The sequence below is a fragment of the Cervus canadensis genome, chromosome 30 (genome assembly GCF_019320065.1).
Source record: "Cervus canadensis isolate Bull #8, Minnesota chromosome 30, ASM1932006v1, whole genome shotgun sequence".
Classification (NCBI taxonomy): domain Eukaryota; kingdom Metazoa; phylum Chordata; class Mammalia; order Artiodactyla; family Cervidae; genus Cervus; species Cervus canadensis.
The window spans coordinates 29,625,783-29,642,912 of NC_057415.1; the positions used below are offsets into that span (position 1 = coordinate 29,625,783).

The following is a 17,130-nucleotide window of genomic DNA, read 5'->3' on the forward strand; positions in this document are numbered from 1 at the left end:
TCCCGCTTAGGTCTGTTTAACTGGCTCGTGCTGGACTTGGATGCCTGCCCCTGGCCAGGCTCTGGCCGCGCACCGGTGGTTTGTTTTATCTGGTTGGTTCGCATGGGGGCACCTTGCTCCCCTATGGGTTTTGTCTTCCTGAGATTCTGGAGGCCCGTGTCCCCCACCTCTCACCCCCAACAGGTGTCCAGCGTGACCATGGCCGGTGTGAGAGCAGTAAAACAATTCCTCAGTGCTATAAACTCCAGGGCTCACCTGCTGAAGGTCAGTGTGTTCAGAGATGTTTTTACAGCCAGTAAACAGAGCAGCCATTTACAGTGGAACACATTGGGTCATAAATTATTTCACCGATAGCACCAGCCCCTTATTTACAGAGAAATGGGGGGGAAATTTCACATCCACTCTGCACGGTGAGAAAGTGCAGTTCTGGTTTTATTCATGGGCTTCCTATCATTCTACTGATGAGTTGTTTTCTTCCCCCCGACTTGCCATTTACCATTGGAGTCTCAGCCTATAGCCCCGAACCACATTTGCTCAATCAGTCATTTTTCCCTGCTATAAGTGCAGCCTTTGAGAGGTGCTCATTTGGCCCAAGTTGGCTGTGTGAAGAGTATTTTGTAGGCTGGAGGCTACAAACTTGGACAACTTGTGAACTCTGGAACTTTGAGGTGTTCCAGGTACTGATGGGGATGGTTTCTGTGACTCATTCTGCTATGGGATGACTTCCGGGAGCTGTGGTCAGTGCTACTACAGGCGAAGGCTGGGTGTTCCTGTCCCGTGACTGTGCAGAAGGAAAGCCCCGATTCGCCCCCCAGCATGTGTATTCTGCTGTGTGGTACCTTGTGCTTTTTTCCACTTGCCCTTCAAGCCGGGCCTTGCAGACACCAGAAACTTGGGTGGAAAGTCTGAAAAATTACAGAGCAGGGATGCGGGTATCTGACAGGTCCTGGGGAGTGGAAAGGCCACTGCACAGGATATTAGCCAGATACATGTTTGAAACCTGAGTCTGCTATGGTCCAGCTGAGTTCACTTGGGCACTTTATACCTCCATAGGCCTCAGTTTCTTCATCTGTAAAATGGGCCCAGTAGGGTCCCACCACAGGAAGAAGTGACTTGAGGTGCCTGTGAAAGAGCCCAGCATGTAGTAGCTGGAGAACTGAGCAGCTCAGGCTCCCAGGGCTACTTAGCAGTTTCTCCTCCTCTCCCTGTTGCGAGAACTGATGGGGCTGGAGAGGATAGCAGACATTGCCCAGAGCCCCATGTGGATGAGTCTGGGCTTGATATGAGCTGCACTGGGATGAGGGAGGACTCAGGCAACATGGATGGGCAGTTGACCACTGTCCCACAGAATAGGGCTTTGGAGGCTTGCCCCTTCACAAGCCTCCTTGCTACTCTTCTGCTGTGAGATTTCTTCCTAAACACAAGCTTGCCCATGGTTTGGGTTCTTGAGTTGAGTGTTTGAGGAGAATCATTCTGAGCCAAGAATATCCCTTCCTGGGCTGATGCCTAACTGCCTCTGGACAGACAGCAGCTGGGCAGAGAGGGAGGCAGAACCCCAGGGCGGTCAAGAGGACATCTGCTGGCCCTTCCGGCCGAATCAGCCTCCCAGCCCTGGTGGAAGGCGCCAGAGGCTTGTAAAATACCAGGATGTTTCTATAGGCTTTTGCAGTAAAGGGCTTCCATCCAAGACTGGTTTGAGTCTGGGGATTTCTCACTTCCCCTTCTTATGAGCAAATGAATCAGATCCACTGGAGCTTCTTCTAGCTGGATCCCCGTGTACACACACACACACACAAAAGAGAGAAACTATGATCTGCCAGCACCCACCATAGCAGCTGTGATATTTTGCTTACTGCAGACAGCAGTCCCCGCCCCTGAGGCTGAGTGCATGATCCTGGATATGAAGGGAACTGAGGTCCGGGGAGATGAACTGACTAATGGGAGGTCATGCACGAGGATTTGAACCAAGGACTCCGGCCCCAAATTGCTGAGCAGCTTGGCCACCTCAGGGGCTGGGAGGGAAACAGAATGAAGCTGGGGGCTGTGAAGAAAGCAGTGGGTGAGTGAGGAGGCCAGGAAAAGGGAGGAAAAGTGAAATACATAGAAGCGTGAAGTTATTGCCTCATCGAGGCAAATGAAGTTTGCTCATGTGGTGGAAAATTGTGAAACTTGGCTTTGAAAGCTTTATGTTCTGTGGAGTGCTGAGCTGTGAGTCCTGCATGGTGAGAATTCTCCTAGCACAGCCTGCTCCCTCCCCACCTCTAATTAAAGATCTGCTTGTTGGATTATGCTTTCCTGCACAATTTCATCACATTTATTGAAATGGCAATTTTTCTTATCCAACCACATCCCACTGGCATCCCACTGGCAACTCCAAGACTGTAGATGCCATCCAGCAATGTGGCATAAGGGGCTTAAGTGCCGGGGATGTGTGTTTGGCCAGCAGCACACTCTGCCCACGTCTTAGTGCCTCCTTCAGAGCCCCAGGGAGGGAATCACTGCCATCCTCATTACTCAAAACAGGAAGCAAGCACAGAGAGTTTAAGACTGCTTGCCCAAGGTCAAATACCCTGCAATGGTAAGGCCAGACCTAGAGCCCAGCTCTGCCGGAGTTTGGGACCCATCCCTTTCTATGTCCTAGTCTGAGGGCTGCTCTCTCCGAAAATGTGTTTACATATATTCTCTAATTCGGTTGTCATAGTAAAGAGAAATCCAGTTGTGTGTTCCTAGTGATGCCATCCATCTTGTAGAGGGTAAACCAAGTTGTTGTTGTTGAGTTGCTAAGTTGTGCCTGACTGTTTGCGACCCCATGGATGGCAGCACTCCAGGCCTCCCTGTCCCTCACCATCTCCCGGAGTTCGCCCAAGCCTGGAGCCATTAGTAATCGCCCTCCTCTCTTCCCCAGCAGCATGCTGTACGCCTTCCGACCTGGGGAGCTCATCTTCTGGTGTCGTATCTTTTTGCCTTTGGGTACTGTTCGTGGCGTTCTCGTGGCAAGAATACTGGAGTGGCTTGCCATTGCCTCCTGCAGTGGGCCACGTTTTGTCAGAACTCTCCACTATGACCCGTCTGTCTTGCGAAGTCCTGCACCTCATGGTTCATAGTGAACTCCTTTGCCATGACAAGGCCGTGATCCATGAAGCGGGGGATTAAACCAAGATTTTAACTCAAGGTTAAAGGCAATGACTGAGACTTCATGGCTATCCAGAGCAAAGGAGAGCCTGTCTTTGAGTTTTCTAGACTCTTCCTGTGATTTTACTAACAGATCAGCACCTCCATCTTTCCGGCTCTCTATTTACCCACCCACCCAATCGTCATCTTTTCAGCACCTACTTTTACCAGGTCTAGATATATACTACTATATACTATATAAATGATGAGTGATGAAAACTCATCATTTGCCTCCAGGAGCCTGAGGTCTGAAAAAACCAGTAATCAATTACATGATAAAATGCGGAAATAAGGGTGGCAGTAGAAATGTGTAGGTGGAGGGAGATAATGCTGCCAGTTTGTTGGGGGAGGCTGAGATATTCTGCCCCTGCCTGTTGAATATCTTGTTTTGAAGAGCGTGTTGGGCATGTGTTTTTCAAAATCTCCTCTTAATTGAACCAGGCACCTGCCTCTGTGGCATCCTCATGGGCCGTGGTTGAGCAGGAAGTCATCCTCCACGTGAATTAGGTTAATTGGGTGAAAATGAAATGAAAAGCTCTGTAATTTGCGGTGATGGGAAAGCCAGGGCAGCACAAAGCTGTGCTTGCCGCAGAAGCTGCTAACTGAATGATGACCCTGGGTTCTTGCTGGTTACATAAACCATGGTCAGGTGAGAACTAACCTGGCTGGTCCAGCTGACAGGAAGGAGCGAGGCTGCCTCTTCTCATTAGGATCCTGAGTGCACTTCTTTAACTGTCTGGACATGTGAAGAGAGCCCCCCCCCCTTTTTTTTTGTAGTTCACACGTCCTAGGAAGACTCTGGGTGGACTTCACTGAATTCCTGAAATTGGAAGTAGAATGCATACGTGTAGTTGTTCAGTTCTCTGCAAGAATGAGTACAGCTTTAATGAATTTCTCAAAAAGGTCCCTGAACAAAATAGTATAAAGAACTAGTGATGTGGCTTCTGGTTCCTACCGAAGCGGAATTTTGATTCAGTAGGTCTGGGGTGAGGTCTGGGACTCAGCCTTTTTGGTTTGTGTATTTGGTGGTAGATTTCCGGGTGATTCTAACCCTCAGTCTTGGGAACCAGTGAGCCAGAACTCTACTTCTCAGTCTTCAGTGAGCATATGAAGCTCCTGGGGCTCTAGAGAGCACACAGGTTCTGATTCCCACGACTGGGATTGGGGCGGAAATTCTGATTCTGTCACCAAGGTGCTGCTGCTGCTGCTGGAGGGTGGACCACACTTCGAGTGTAAGGTTCTAAAGGCACCCTTACTCGGGTCAGTTATGGGACATTGGTTAGGTTCAAACCACATCCAATTCCTTTGCTTGAGAATTGAGGCAAATTTCTCAAGCCACTTCCCTTTGATGAACACTATTAGATGGAAGTGAAGATATTTCTTAGGTGTGTTGAGTACTTCAGAGCCCCCAAATTCCATTTCTAGGGGCATTATGGAGAGTGGAAAGAATAAGTCAGCGGTTCGATGGGCTTACATCCCCGCCCTGATATTGATCACTCTTGTGTATCTTTAGGGATGATAGCTATAAATAATGGAATATATGACTAATAGTGGCTTAAACCAATTGGGGTTTACTTTTCATACGTAACAAAAAGTGTGCAGTAGTGTTGGGATTGTTGGGCCAGCTGCCGATATTCAAGGACCTGGGGATACTTTGTCCTCCTGCTCAATGTCTCTAGCATGTCTCTAGCATGACATGAAAGCAGATCTCCCAGCATCCTGTCAGGATTTGGTGCAGGAAGGAGGGACCCTGGTTGGAATCATGTCACCGAGCCAACTCCAGCTGCAAGGAATGTTGGAAAACAATAATGAACATTTTCAACCTCTATTCTTTTTTAAAATTAATTGATTAATTACTTTTTAGGTCATGCCCTACAGCATGTGGGATCTTAGTTCCCCAACCAGGGATCGAACCTGTGTCCCCTGCATTGGGAGTGCAGAGTCTTAACCACTGGACCACCAAGGAAGTCCTCAAACTGTTTCTTGAGAACAGCAGGAGGGGAGAGATGTGAGAAATGTTCTTGGGGCAGCTCACCGTAGTCTCTGCCACATCCTGTGATTCTGGGCACCTTACTGACTCTCCCTGAGGTTCCATTTCCTCATTTGTAAAGCAGGAGAATTAAGTGTCGTGTGTGATTCCCACACCAGAAGCAATGGCATCACCTGGAAACTTGAGTCCCACCCTGGACCTACTGAATCAGAAACTCTGAGGTGGAGACCAACAATCTCTGTTTCAACAGGCCCTCTGGGCATTTCTGATGCACTCGCAAGTCTGAGAACCACTGCCTAAGAGACTTCTGGGAAGACTAAGCAAGATGATTATTTAAGGCTTTCGACACACAGGGAGTGTTCGTAACTTGGACCCTGGCCGTTCACATCTGAGACCCAAACAGACTGTCATTGAGTCCGTTTCTTGGAATGCTGACTGGGGATCAGAAGTTTAAAACACATCCAAGGAGGACTTTCCAAGGTTTGTTCTGACTGGTGATATCAGTCATCTGAATCCCTGGAATCCTTTGAGGATCTGTTGACTAAGGGCTCTAAGGAAAGGCTACTGAACTGAAGAAAGTCGACATCAACTATTCCTATATTTTTCCAGATGATCACAGCTTTTTTGAGATAAAAGTCACATACCGTAAGATTCGCCCTTTCTAAGTGCATAATTCAGAGACTTTCGGTACGTTCACTGAGTTGTGTAACCATCCCCTATCAGATTTCAGAACATTTTAATCACCCCCCAAAGAGAGTTTGTATGAATTAGCAGTCCCTCCCCATCCTCTCCTCCTTACAGCTCTCCATCAACCACTAATCTACTTCTTGTTTCTAAGGATTTCCTCTATCTGTCTGTCTACCTACTTATCTATGATTTATTTATTATTATTTTTTTTTTTTTTACTGATTTGTTTACTAGAAGGAATTGCAAGATTAATGTTGACATCATTGAAGAAACATCACCATTCTGAGACTGAAGTCCAATATGAGTTCATCCTGTGATGTGGCTGCCAATGAAAACAACAACAATGATGATATTGTTTATTTTTGACAGAGGTGATTCTGTTGTTCTACTGGGATATCAGAACCCTGGGGTAAATTACTGCATGTCTATGGCCTTCGGTCTCATCTGTAAGGTAGGGGAGCTGGACTTTCTGAGATGATCTTTAAGGGCCTCTGGTTCTGAAAGTCAAAATTGTTGTTTTGAGCTGGTTGGAGTCAACCACAAGCTCTGCCCTCAGCTCTGGGTTCTGCATTGTGAGTGGGACCAATTGGTGGCGATCCATTGAAGTGGAAGTAGATGACCAGGTTGGGGAGGGCCCTGAAGCCTTGGCAGAAGAAACTGGGGTGTTGCTTTGGAGGAAGGATGGGGCTGGGGGTATAAGAGACCCTGCCTTGAAAGGTCTATCCTGGGAAGAGGAAGTACCCGGATTCTATGGGGCTCAAGGGGCAGACGGATGACTAATGGAAAAAGCTGTAGAGCAACATTAAAGGAAGCTACAGTAGTCAGAGATATCAAATGTGGAATGGATTATTTTGATAGGTAGCAAGTACCTTGTCACTAGAGGTATGCTCTTGGAATGGTATTTAAATGTCCAGTGGGAGTTTTTCAGTTGTTTTGCCAAAATACGATGCTGCAAATCTCTGAAATTCTGAGATCAAAGTGAAGTAAATTGTGAGTACAAAATCCTTGTCTCTTTCCCGCTTCCACAGACAACAGCTTATGGCAAAAATTGCAGATTTTATTTGTGGCCCCTGCCCACCCCTCCTTTTCCTTCCTGAGAAAATGTTTACCTGCTGCTGCTCCTCTCTAACTGGACTTGTGTTCCGCTTATAGGGGATTTCTCCAGGGGTGTGTGAAAAAAACAGTCCTCCTGTTGGCATTCTGTCATCACTGAGACAGCGAGCATTTGGATTCAGAAACGGTCCCCGTCTCAGTGTAATAGGAGAGAGGCATGGAAACAGATATTGTTGTAGAGGGGTCTGGGGGCTTCACAGTGGCACAAACACACCTGAACGGGAACCTCAGACAGGTGAGGACGTCTCTGCTAGGATGGCTAAGGATGCCTTTGCAACACAGAAGCTTAATTTGAGCCCTGATAGAAACAAGGAATCCCCATCAAAGGCAAAGGCTGAGGGGGTTGCAGCTCCTGTTAGAAAATTCCCTACCAGTTCCCTTGGTTCCAGAGTGGCAATGCCGGATGGATCAGCACTGAGGCTGGCCAGGCCGTGTCTCATCATTGGATTTGCTTCATGTCACTGAATCTTCACATCAGCCCAGGGAGATACGTTATTATTTTTTTTATTTCTGATTTACAAAGGTGGGAACTGAGCCATCAACTCGCCTCAGAGTTTACACAGGAGCAGACAGCGCTGGGGGACAGGAGGGACCAGGGACTTAGAAAGGTCTCCCATGGAGATGCCTGTTGGATTGGCCTCAAGAGATGAGCAGAGGTTGGTCAGGGGTGGAGTCGACTTTGGAAACATACAGTGTGAAGCTGAGGAGAGCCTGAAGCATCAGAGGTGCTCGGCCTTTCCTTGTGGTTGAGCACTGGCCCTGTCCAGATGGCGAGGAGTGGGCAAAGGCAGCTTGCCTGGGAGGAGAGACCAGTCCACGAAGGACTTGTGTGTCTTGCTCTCGGCAGCCGGACTTTGACCTCTAAGGCAGGTGAGTGGGTGTGAGAAGTCTCTCCAGGCAGCTCTTGGCTCTTGGGAAGTGGGCTTTCCCTCCACTGTCCTGTCCTCTGCTTCCCTCTGGGTCGAACTTCCCCACCTTGACCTTCTCTTAACAAGTGCGTGTTTGTGACTCTAGTGGTCTTCGGGAGTCACCGGGGGGCCCGTCTCACCTGATCTGCCCCAAGAAACTTCCCAGGAAAAGACCTTTGAAATCTTGTCCCCAATTGCTATGAGGTGCATCTCCTTCCATCAGGGCTGCCCTATCCTACGGATGCTGAATTTGACTTTGACTCAGCTTTGCTCACCATATGCAACACCAAGACTGGCCACGTTAGGGAGTGGTCTTCCTTTGGGGTCCGACACAAAGTAGAATGATTTAGGCTCCCACAGGACTCTTCATGAAAGGCTGGGCTGTTAGGGAATCCACTCCCAGCATGCAGTATGTTGCCCTTGTGTCCTGGCAAGGGATGGTGGGAAACACAGTTAAGACTTTGGTACCAAGGGTACCAGAATTTGGATGCTGGCTTAGCCTGTCTCCGGCTGTGTGACTATGGATAATAAACTAGGTTAAAAATACCTGTTAAAGGTTAAAGATCATAGAAAGTAGAGCTAGCTGGGAGGTGTTTGGGCACCGAGTTTTTTATTTTTCGTGTTTAATTCTTCTCAGAGCCCCAGACAGGGTGTCTTGAAGAAGCTCCTCCTTAAAAGATCATAGAAAGTATAGCTAGCTGGGAGGTGTTTGGGCACTGAGTTTTTTATTCTTTGTATTTAATTCTTTGCAGAGCCCCCGACAGGGTGTCTTGAGGAAGCTCCTCCTTCCTGGGGCCCCAGAGTGTGAGCGGAGTTTATGATGGTCCCCAGGCAGTTGGGTCCTCCCAGTGTCTCCTGCAGACAAATGTTTAGACTGAACTTCACCCTCTGCACAATGAGGAACATGTTTTAAAGGCCTCACTTGTCAAAAAAGACTTATAAAATGGACTTAACGAGACTTCTGGATAGAGTGGGAGCCCTGGGATTGGCCGGTCTGGCGAGCAGGGCTGGGATGCAGCCCCCAGCGTGCCTGCCACACTGCGCTCCGTGTCCGTCGCATCCCGGCTGGGTCACGTGCCCCCTGCCCACCCCTCCTTTTACTTTCTGCTGAAATGTTTACCTGGCGTTGCTTCGAGATGACTGACTGTTAAATGCCCTGCAAATAGAAAACTCTGCTGTGAAGTTACACTGGGGGAAAGTCCAGAAAACCCTACAGTTTCATGTTCCAGGCAGCTTCTCCTGAGCAGAGGCCAGGCAGCAGAATCCTGAGAGGCTAGCCCCTTCACTTTCTGAACGGGGAGACTGAGGCCCAGAGGGGAGGGAGCTTGCATATGACACATACTTTACAAGAGTAATTTTTAAAAAGCTTTAAAACATGAATAGATAATACATGGGATAGAGCTTTATGCTGGGTGAGAGCTCTCAGACTCTTCCCACCACCACCCGCTCCTTACTCCTGCCTACTCCTGATCCTTCACTTTTTTCCATAAACAGAGAGCAGTTTATCCTCTTAGTACCAAATGAGGTGGGTAGCATATTGTTCCCATTTTATAGAAACATTAACTTTTGTTTTTTTGTTTTTTTCTGATCATGCCTCTCAGCTTGTGGGATCTTAGTTCCCAAACCAGGGATCAAACCTGTGACTCCCGTAGTGGAAGCTCAGAGGCCTAACCACTGGACTGCCAGGAAAGGCCCGAGAAACACTGAACAGATCCACCAGGGTGACAGCTTAGCTGGCTGAGTGGTGATTAAACCAAGATTCCATCTCGGATGCGCCCAGTGACAGGGCTGGCTCTTTATTACCATCCCATTTTACAGATGAGCATACTGAGGCTGGTGAGGGAGGGTCTTACCGCCAGAGGTAGCGGCTGATCCATGATGCAGATCAGCTCTGGCCTTGTGGAAAACCACTGGTCCTTTCCCAGAACTTCTGACCCCTGCCTACCCATGGTCAGCTCCCGAAAATTCAAGTCTGTTTGTTAAGCCCCATGGCCCTTTTCGTTGTTAGAAATATTTGAACTTCAAAAATGAGGGAGTGTGGGGGCACATGTGGCTTCTGTGGGACAGAGATGGTGAGGATGGATGTTTTCATGTTCAATGGGCAGCCCCAGGCCGGATTCCTGATTCCCTTTGGTATCTATTTTCTCCTTGGCCCTTTTCCTGGTACATAGTAAGTGCTCACTAAACAGTCCCTGAATAAATGAGTGACTGAATGGGATGAATGAACTGTGCTGTGTGAACGTGTTAGGTCCTCATTTGGCCACTGGCTCCTGGTTCTTGGGGATGGGGCCTCTCCCTCCCTCCGCCTGCAGGGCCTGGCACGGTGCCTCGGCCGGAGAAGGCTTTCCCGGGTACACATTGAACAAGTGCTTTGTAGACTGCTGGTGCTGAATCACCCAGCTGGCCTTGGTCTGTGTAGGAATTTGGACCCCACTTTTGGAAATATTCTCATCTGGGTGCATTTATAAACATGTGCCCGTATTTTTAATCTTGCAACCACGTGACCTCTGCACTAGAGCCATTGTTAGCTGGGAAGGGCATCCTGTGAGGCCTATGATCTCACTGAAGGAGAACTGGGAGCAAGGGAGGGGCTCATGGAAGGCACTTCAGTGCCAGGGCCAATGGATCCTCAGCCAGGAGGAAATGGAGACCACCACCTACAGAGTAGTGCTTACCCTTTGAGAGCTCACTAGTCATGAGAACAGAGGTGCCTTGACCCCCTGAATGTGATTTGTTAGTAAGAATTGGGTTCAGTTGGAAGGATTTGAAACATTGCCCTTCCTCCAAATCCCTCAGCTTGTGACAGTGTCAGGGACTTAAGCTCCTTGTCTTGTTGCTGCTCTCAAGATCACCTCCTGATCCAAGATGCCAGCTGTAACTCCAGCCATTGTATCTGCATTCCAGAAAACAGGAAGGAAGAAAGTTAGAGATTAGGACAAGCACACTCCCTGGAAGCTGCAGAAAGCATTTCCAATTATATTCCACTGATCAGAGCTTAGTCAGTTGGCCAAATATAGCAAGAGAGGCTATAATTTATTCTGGGTATCCATGTCCTCAGCCAGCATCAAGGGGTTCTGTTATTGAGAGAGGAGAGGGGAGTCTATAGTGGAAGATAACTAGAGTCAGATCCACAAATGCAAGCTTCCCTTCCTCCTGTTCCACCCTTCCCAGCCTCTGGACCAGAGAAGGTATTATTTAAAGTTGAGTTCCTTAAGGAATCAGAGTTTCAGAGAGTGAATGGCTTGCCCAGGTCACAGAGTTGGATGTTAGAGGAGCTGGCATTTGGATCTTAGACCTGTCTGGAGGATGGAAACTGAGTCGTTCCCTTATCCTGCTCTTTGATTGACGTGATATTTTCCTATGAGCACGAAGGACCACTCTTGTCTGTGTTTGAGCTACAGCACTCAGAAAACATAGGGAATGGCCATGACTCATTGCTTTCAACTTGTGTGCCTACTGCGTGCCATTTATCCTTCTTCACCTTGAAGGTCTGATAGCTTCTTGACTCCTCTTCTCTTCCCCTCCTCTGCATGCCTGGTCTTCCTACAGGGTCGGGCACATAGGGCATGCTCTGTCAATTTTTGTTGAGTGAAATCGATAAGCCTTGCCTTGGGAAAATCACCTTCAAATCGTGATATTACCCCTGCCAGGTAAGCATTGTAAATCAACTATACTTTAACACAAATTTTTTATTGTTACTAATGAGTGAATAAATGGATGAAGCTACATCACAGGACCATTTGTTACCCTGGACTTTCTCAGGACTCTCATCCATGTGTCCCAAAGAACCAACCCATTCTGCATTTATCAGACACACAGGGGCTTCAGAAGCCCAGTCTCTTTATCTCGCACTGTTCAGGGTCTCCCCACCCAGCTATGCCAGGCGTGTTACCAGATCCTGGGGTCTAAGAGGCGAAGGACAGTTGCTGACATTTTGCAGAGCTATGGTGAAGCCAGCGCTACCAGGTGCTTCACACAATCACTCCAATTCCACTTAACCCTCAAAACAACCCTTTCAAGAGGTGGTATTCCCACTTGACAGGTGAGGAGGCTGAGGCTCTAATTATGGGATGTGATTTTTCTACAAGTCACACAGCTCAGAAGTGGCAAACTGACTTTTAACTGGACATCATTCATGCCATTCATCAGCTTTTAATTACTCACAGATTTGTCAAGTCAAGTCATTGAAATGGGTGCTTAGCAGTACCCTTGCCAGCAAAAACCCAGGAGCTAGGTAAATGACAGAGATTTCTCTGGTCACATATTATCAGGAACCCCCATCTTTGGCCGCCTCCAATGGCCCCCTCTCTCTTTTTTTTTTTTTTTTACAAACCTTCCCCTTTAGCTGAGGGCGGGGTGAAGGGGAGGTGGTCGGCCAAGGCTATACTGCGAGTCAGCCTGACTGGGAAGGGACGAGGCTGGGTCTCTGGGTCTGCAGCTCCCGGGGGTCGGGAGGGTGTCCCAGCACACTTCAGCACACACGTCAAGGGGGCAGGGGCAGCCGTCAGGTCCCAGGGCAGCCCTGCGTGGTTGCCGAGGGCTTTTCCGTCATGTCTTTATTGCCTCTGGCCCACACCAGTCCCAGAAGGGCGGCTCAGAGTGAGAACTTACTTTACAGCCAGGGGAGAGGAGGTCCTGCCAGTTTAAAGGGAGGATCTGGAAGCAAAAAGCCAGCGCATGTCCGATGGGGCTTTCTGGGCTCCTCCAGGCCCTGCTTAGCTCATGTGTTCATGCATTTTTAGGATGTCTTTTGGGCCAGACCCTTTTCTATCCATGTGCCCTCCTCCTCACCCTCTGGGCTCCGGCATGCTGGCTTTCCTGGTGTTCCTGCAGCCTTCCACACTTGTTCAGGCCCTGGAGCCTCTGCCTGGCTCTTACCCCTGCCTGCAAGGCTCTTTCCCCTTTCTCTGTGTAACTGTCTCCTCATCACTCAGATCTCAGCCCCATGACCTTTATTCAAAGGCCTTCCCTGGGTACTCGACATAGGCGCTGCCTAGATCTGCTTGATCACAGCATGTGCCTTTCTATTTATTTACTTATTTTTATCGAAGTCGAGTTGATTTACACTGTTGTGTTAATTTCTGCCGTACAGCAAATGATTCAGTTGTACATATATCTACATTCTTTATTCTATTCTTTTTCATTGGGGTTTATCCCAGGATATTGAACATAGTTGCCTGTGCTATACAGTTGGATCTTGTTGTTTAGCACGGGCCTTTTAAATATATTTTTGAAAAATTATCTGACACCCCCACTCCCACCCCCAGTATAATTTTATGAGAACAACAACCCTCTTACGAAGGCAGGATGCTTAGAATGGTGGCTCAGAGCAGGAGCTGGCAAACTTGTTTTGTGAAGGGCTAGATAGTGAACTCTGGGAGATTGTGAAGGACAGGGAAGCCTGGAGTGCTGCAGTCCATGGAGTCACAAAGAGTCAGACGTGACTGAGGGACTGAAAAAGATAGTGAATATCTTAGACTTTGAGGGGCCATATCACCCTGCTGCCCCTGCTCGACTCTGCCATTATCCTGGGAAAGCAGCTACAGACAAGGTAATCCAAAGGGCCTGGTTGTGCTCCATCAAAACTTTGTTTATAAAAACAGGTGGGGATTTCCCTGGTGGTCCAGTGGATAAGAATCCTTCCGCCAATGCAGGGGACACGGGTTAGATCCCTGCTCCAGGAAGACTTCATATGCCACAGGGCAGCAAAGCCCATGAACCACAACTACTGAAGCTGGGTGTGTTGGAGCCAGTGCTCCGCAACAAGAGAAGCCACGGCAGTGAGAAGCCTGCACACTACAAGAAGAGTTACCCCACTCACCGCAACTAGAGGAAGCCCCCACACAGCAAAGACGATCCAGCACAGCCAAAAAATAAACCAGAATAATAGTAGCCACAACAACAAAAAACAGCTGGTGTGCAAGATTTGGCTCAGAAGCTGTAGTTTGCAGAGACCTTGGCTCAGAACATTGAATCAGCTGAACCGAGTTTGAATCCTCCCTCTGCCTCGTTTTTTTATGAAATCTTGTGTGTGTGTGTCTACCTTTCTTGGTGCCTCAGTTTCCCTCTCTCATCTGTGTGGAGGAGATGATGACAGAGCTGGTCTTATGGATTCTTGTGAGATACGACTTGTATCTGGCTGGTGTGTTGCTCAAGGTCCAGCCCTGCATGAGGTGCTGGCACAGAGCAAGGACTCGACACATAGGGTATTTGTTAAGCAAATGAGTGGCTGAGCGATCTGCTGGCCTTGTGCTGGGCTCCAGGGGATATGGATGAACTATATATCCGCACTCTGCCATCCAGGTGCTAAGAGTTTCAGAGCTCTGGCAAATGGTTTTGACAGCACGGGTAGCAAATGCCCCATGCCACGGGCACATGAGATGGGTGCAGGCAAAAGGGATGGTGGGCACGGTGGAAAACTCAGGTGTGCACGTCCCTCCAAATTGTGGCCATGGGCCATGCAGGCCGGAGTTGCAGGCATTCTGATTTATTCAAGAGGTTGGAAATTTGTACTTTGAGGGACAGTCTCTTATTTTTTACAAGTAGCCACTGATACAATAGAGTCAAAGGAACCAAATAACACCAAAATAGCCAAATGGGCTAATTGGAGGTCGGGTTCTGCCATTGTCTCCTTCTCACAAGTGAATTCTATGGATAATGAAACTGAGAGTCAGGGACGTGACGTGTTTGTCCCCAGGCACATGGCTGGCATGTGGGGTCTGAACCCATGTTTACTGACTCCCACACATGTGGGTTCTATGGCAGACGACTCAGGTGGAATTGAGTGAGGAAGCAAGGGGGGACTTGAGAGGTGTGTTTTGGGGACTCAGAGCTCAAAAGCCCTCAGACTCTTGACTCTACCCCAACCTAACTGTGAGGGTTGGCTACAGGATAGCCCCCCGCAGTGGACTGACCTCAAAAGCTAGCCAAAGGAATGCCCATCCCAAGAGGACTCGCTACTTGACCCTCCAGGTACCCCTCCGTGTTTCCAGCCTGGTCTTCTGCTGTCTGTGTGATTTCTAGTGTCTGTTATCCCCTCAATACAGGAGCCTCCGTCTCCTGGTCCCTTTCGCCTATCACCCCAGATGGACCACGAGAGGGAGGGTGAAGGGAGGCCTGAAGACACAGTGTCTGGTGGCAAGGACAATTTTTGCAAACTGACAGACCTTTTTGGAAATCCTGGCAATGCAGCCAGTTTCCAGCTGAGTGAACTTGGAGCCCTTCCTGCCCCTCTCTGAGCCTCAGTTTCCTCACCTTTGAAGCAGGTGCAAGAGTCCATTCGTTGCAGAATTGTGCTGAGGTGATGCATGCACCCTGGGGGCTCCTGGGCGGGAATGCCAAGGTCGCACACAATGAAGGTCCCCTTCCTTTCTCCCCTCCTCCTCCGCTGCCCGCCCTCTCCTGCACCCCACCCTGTCTGGCCCCCGCTGTGGTCCTCTGGTCTAGATTCTGAGAGAAGTTTGTGGAACCTGGGTGGATCTCGGCCCCTGCAGCCCCTCTCCCCAGTGCCAGGGCTCCAAGGGAAGGGCTTGGGCATAAATTACGCCCATCTGTTCCCTTCCTGCTGAGAGCGGGGAGGAGGGGAACACATGGGCCCTGCTGGATGTTGTACTTTCCACGTGCAGCTGTCAGGAACAATGGAAGGGAGGAAGGCAGGCCCAGTGAGGGGGTCCACTCCACCCAGCCTCCCCGCCCCTAGCGGAGACCTCTGGAACTGGATTCTCTCAAGGCCGCACTTCTTGGAGAACAGAGAGCCCCTCCGCGTGCCAACCCATATGGTCCTCAGGGTCACCCATGTGCGCCCTGAAGTTCATCATTATTCGTTCCTAACAGCGTTCATTCATTTATTCATTCCACAAACGTTTCCTGAGCGCATCCTCTAGGCAGCCAATGCTGTGGGCTAAGAATTGAGATGAGCGTCTTGTCTTTGGAGAACCAACGACGTGGAAACCAGCTGGCTTTGAGTGCAGTGGTGGAGGTGCGCAAACGGGGCTGTGCAAACCCAGAGCGGGGAAGGCCTCTTGGGGTCAGCCTTTGATATGGACAGGAGGAAAGTGCCCCACAGACAGACAGCAGGGAGTCCTTGGCGGGGCAGGTGCCGCAGAGGTGAGGCGTGGTCACAGCCCTCCTCTTGCCTCTGTGTTTAGCTCTTCCTCTCTGCTGCATCCTCCCCATCAGTGCTGAACCACAGTCAGATCGCTCACCTCAGAGCAAACCCTCCGTCCACCCCATGCCTCCCTCTAGCTCCTGCCCCATCAGTTTCCTTCCCAGCCAATTCCCCGCATCAGTTTCCTACGCTCTATCTACTGCCTCCATTCCCTTCCCTCCGCTCACGCCTGCTCTATTGATACTTCTGAGAAGGTCAGCATTTCCTCTATGTTCCTGAGTCAGTAGGCATTTCCCTGCCTTTTGGTTTGATTCTTCCTGCAGCACTGGACACGGCGGACCACTCTGTCCTTCTGGGCTCCTGCTCTTCTCAGGCTTTGAGACATCACAGGCTCTCGGCTTCCCTCCCGCCATGGTGGCTGCGCTTCTTCCTGTCTCCTCTGGGGGGTTTCACTCATGCCTATCAGAATTTTAAACACTGGAACTCCTCAAAGCTGGAAGTTAAGTCCTCCTGTGAGCTGTCTTTAATTTTATCCTTCGGTGCCTTATCCACTCCCATAATTCAATGGCAATTTCTATGCTGATAGCTCCCAAACCTTCATCTTTCTGTGAAGACCTCTAGCTTCAGACCATAGAACCAGGAGCCTAACTACCAGCATCTCCACTTGAATACTGCCCTAACTTACCAAGCTCAACAACTGAATTTGTTACCCTCCCTCCTATCCCAGTCCCTCCAGGTTGTGGCTCCATCACACATGGGCAGTGCAGGTCAGAGACCTGGGAAACCATCCTCAGCCACTCCTCTCCATCATCGCCCACATCTTAGCCCTGCAAATCCTGCATCCTGGGAAACCCCTCAGTCCTGGGTATACTGGGACTGGGATGGTTGGTCACTCTTCTGAAATCCAAAGGCTAACCACAGGGCATCTTCCATGACTTAAAAGGCTCTGAGGAGATGGCTTGGAGAACATACACCTATTTAGGGAGACTGCTTAGGAGGCCTTTGGGCTTCGGAGGTGGCATGAACTTGGGCATCAGCCAGGGAATTGGACTGTGGGGGCTGTAGCCTTACAAGGTCAACTCCTCATGGCTTGGAGGCCAACTGCAGGTGGCAGTGACAGAGCTAAGTGAGTTGAAGTTGTCTCCTAGGGTTTG

At 49.4% G+C, this 17,130-nt stretch overlaps 1 non-coding gene across 1 annotated transcript; it reads right to left on the reverse strand.

Annotated features, from left to right (window-relative positions):
* Positions 1 to 5,064: 5,064 nt before the first annotated feature.
* TRNAG-CCC lies at positions 5,065 to 5,137 on the reverse strand. The gene has a single exon. It is a non-coding gene; the product is annotated as a tRNA-Gly (tRNA).
* Between the last annotated feature and the right edge of the window lie 11,993 nt (positions 5,138 to 17,130).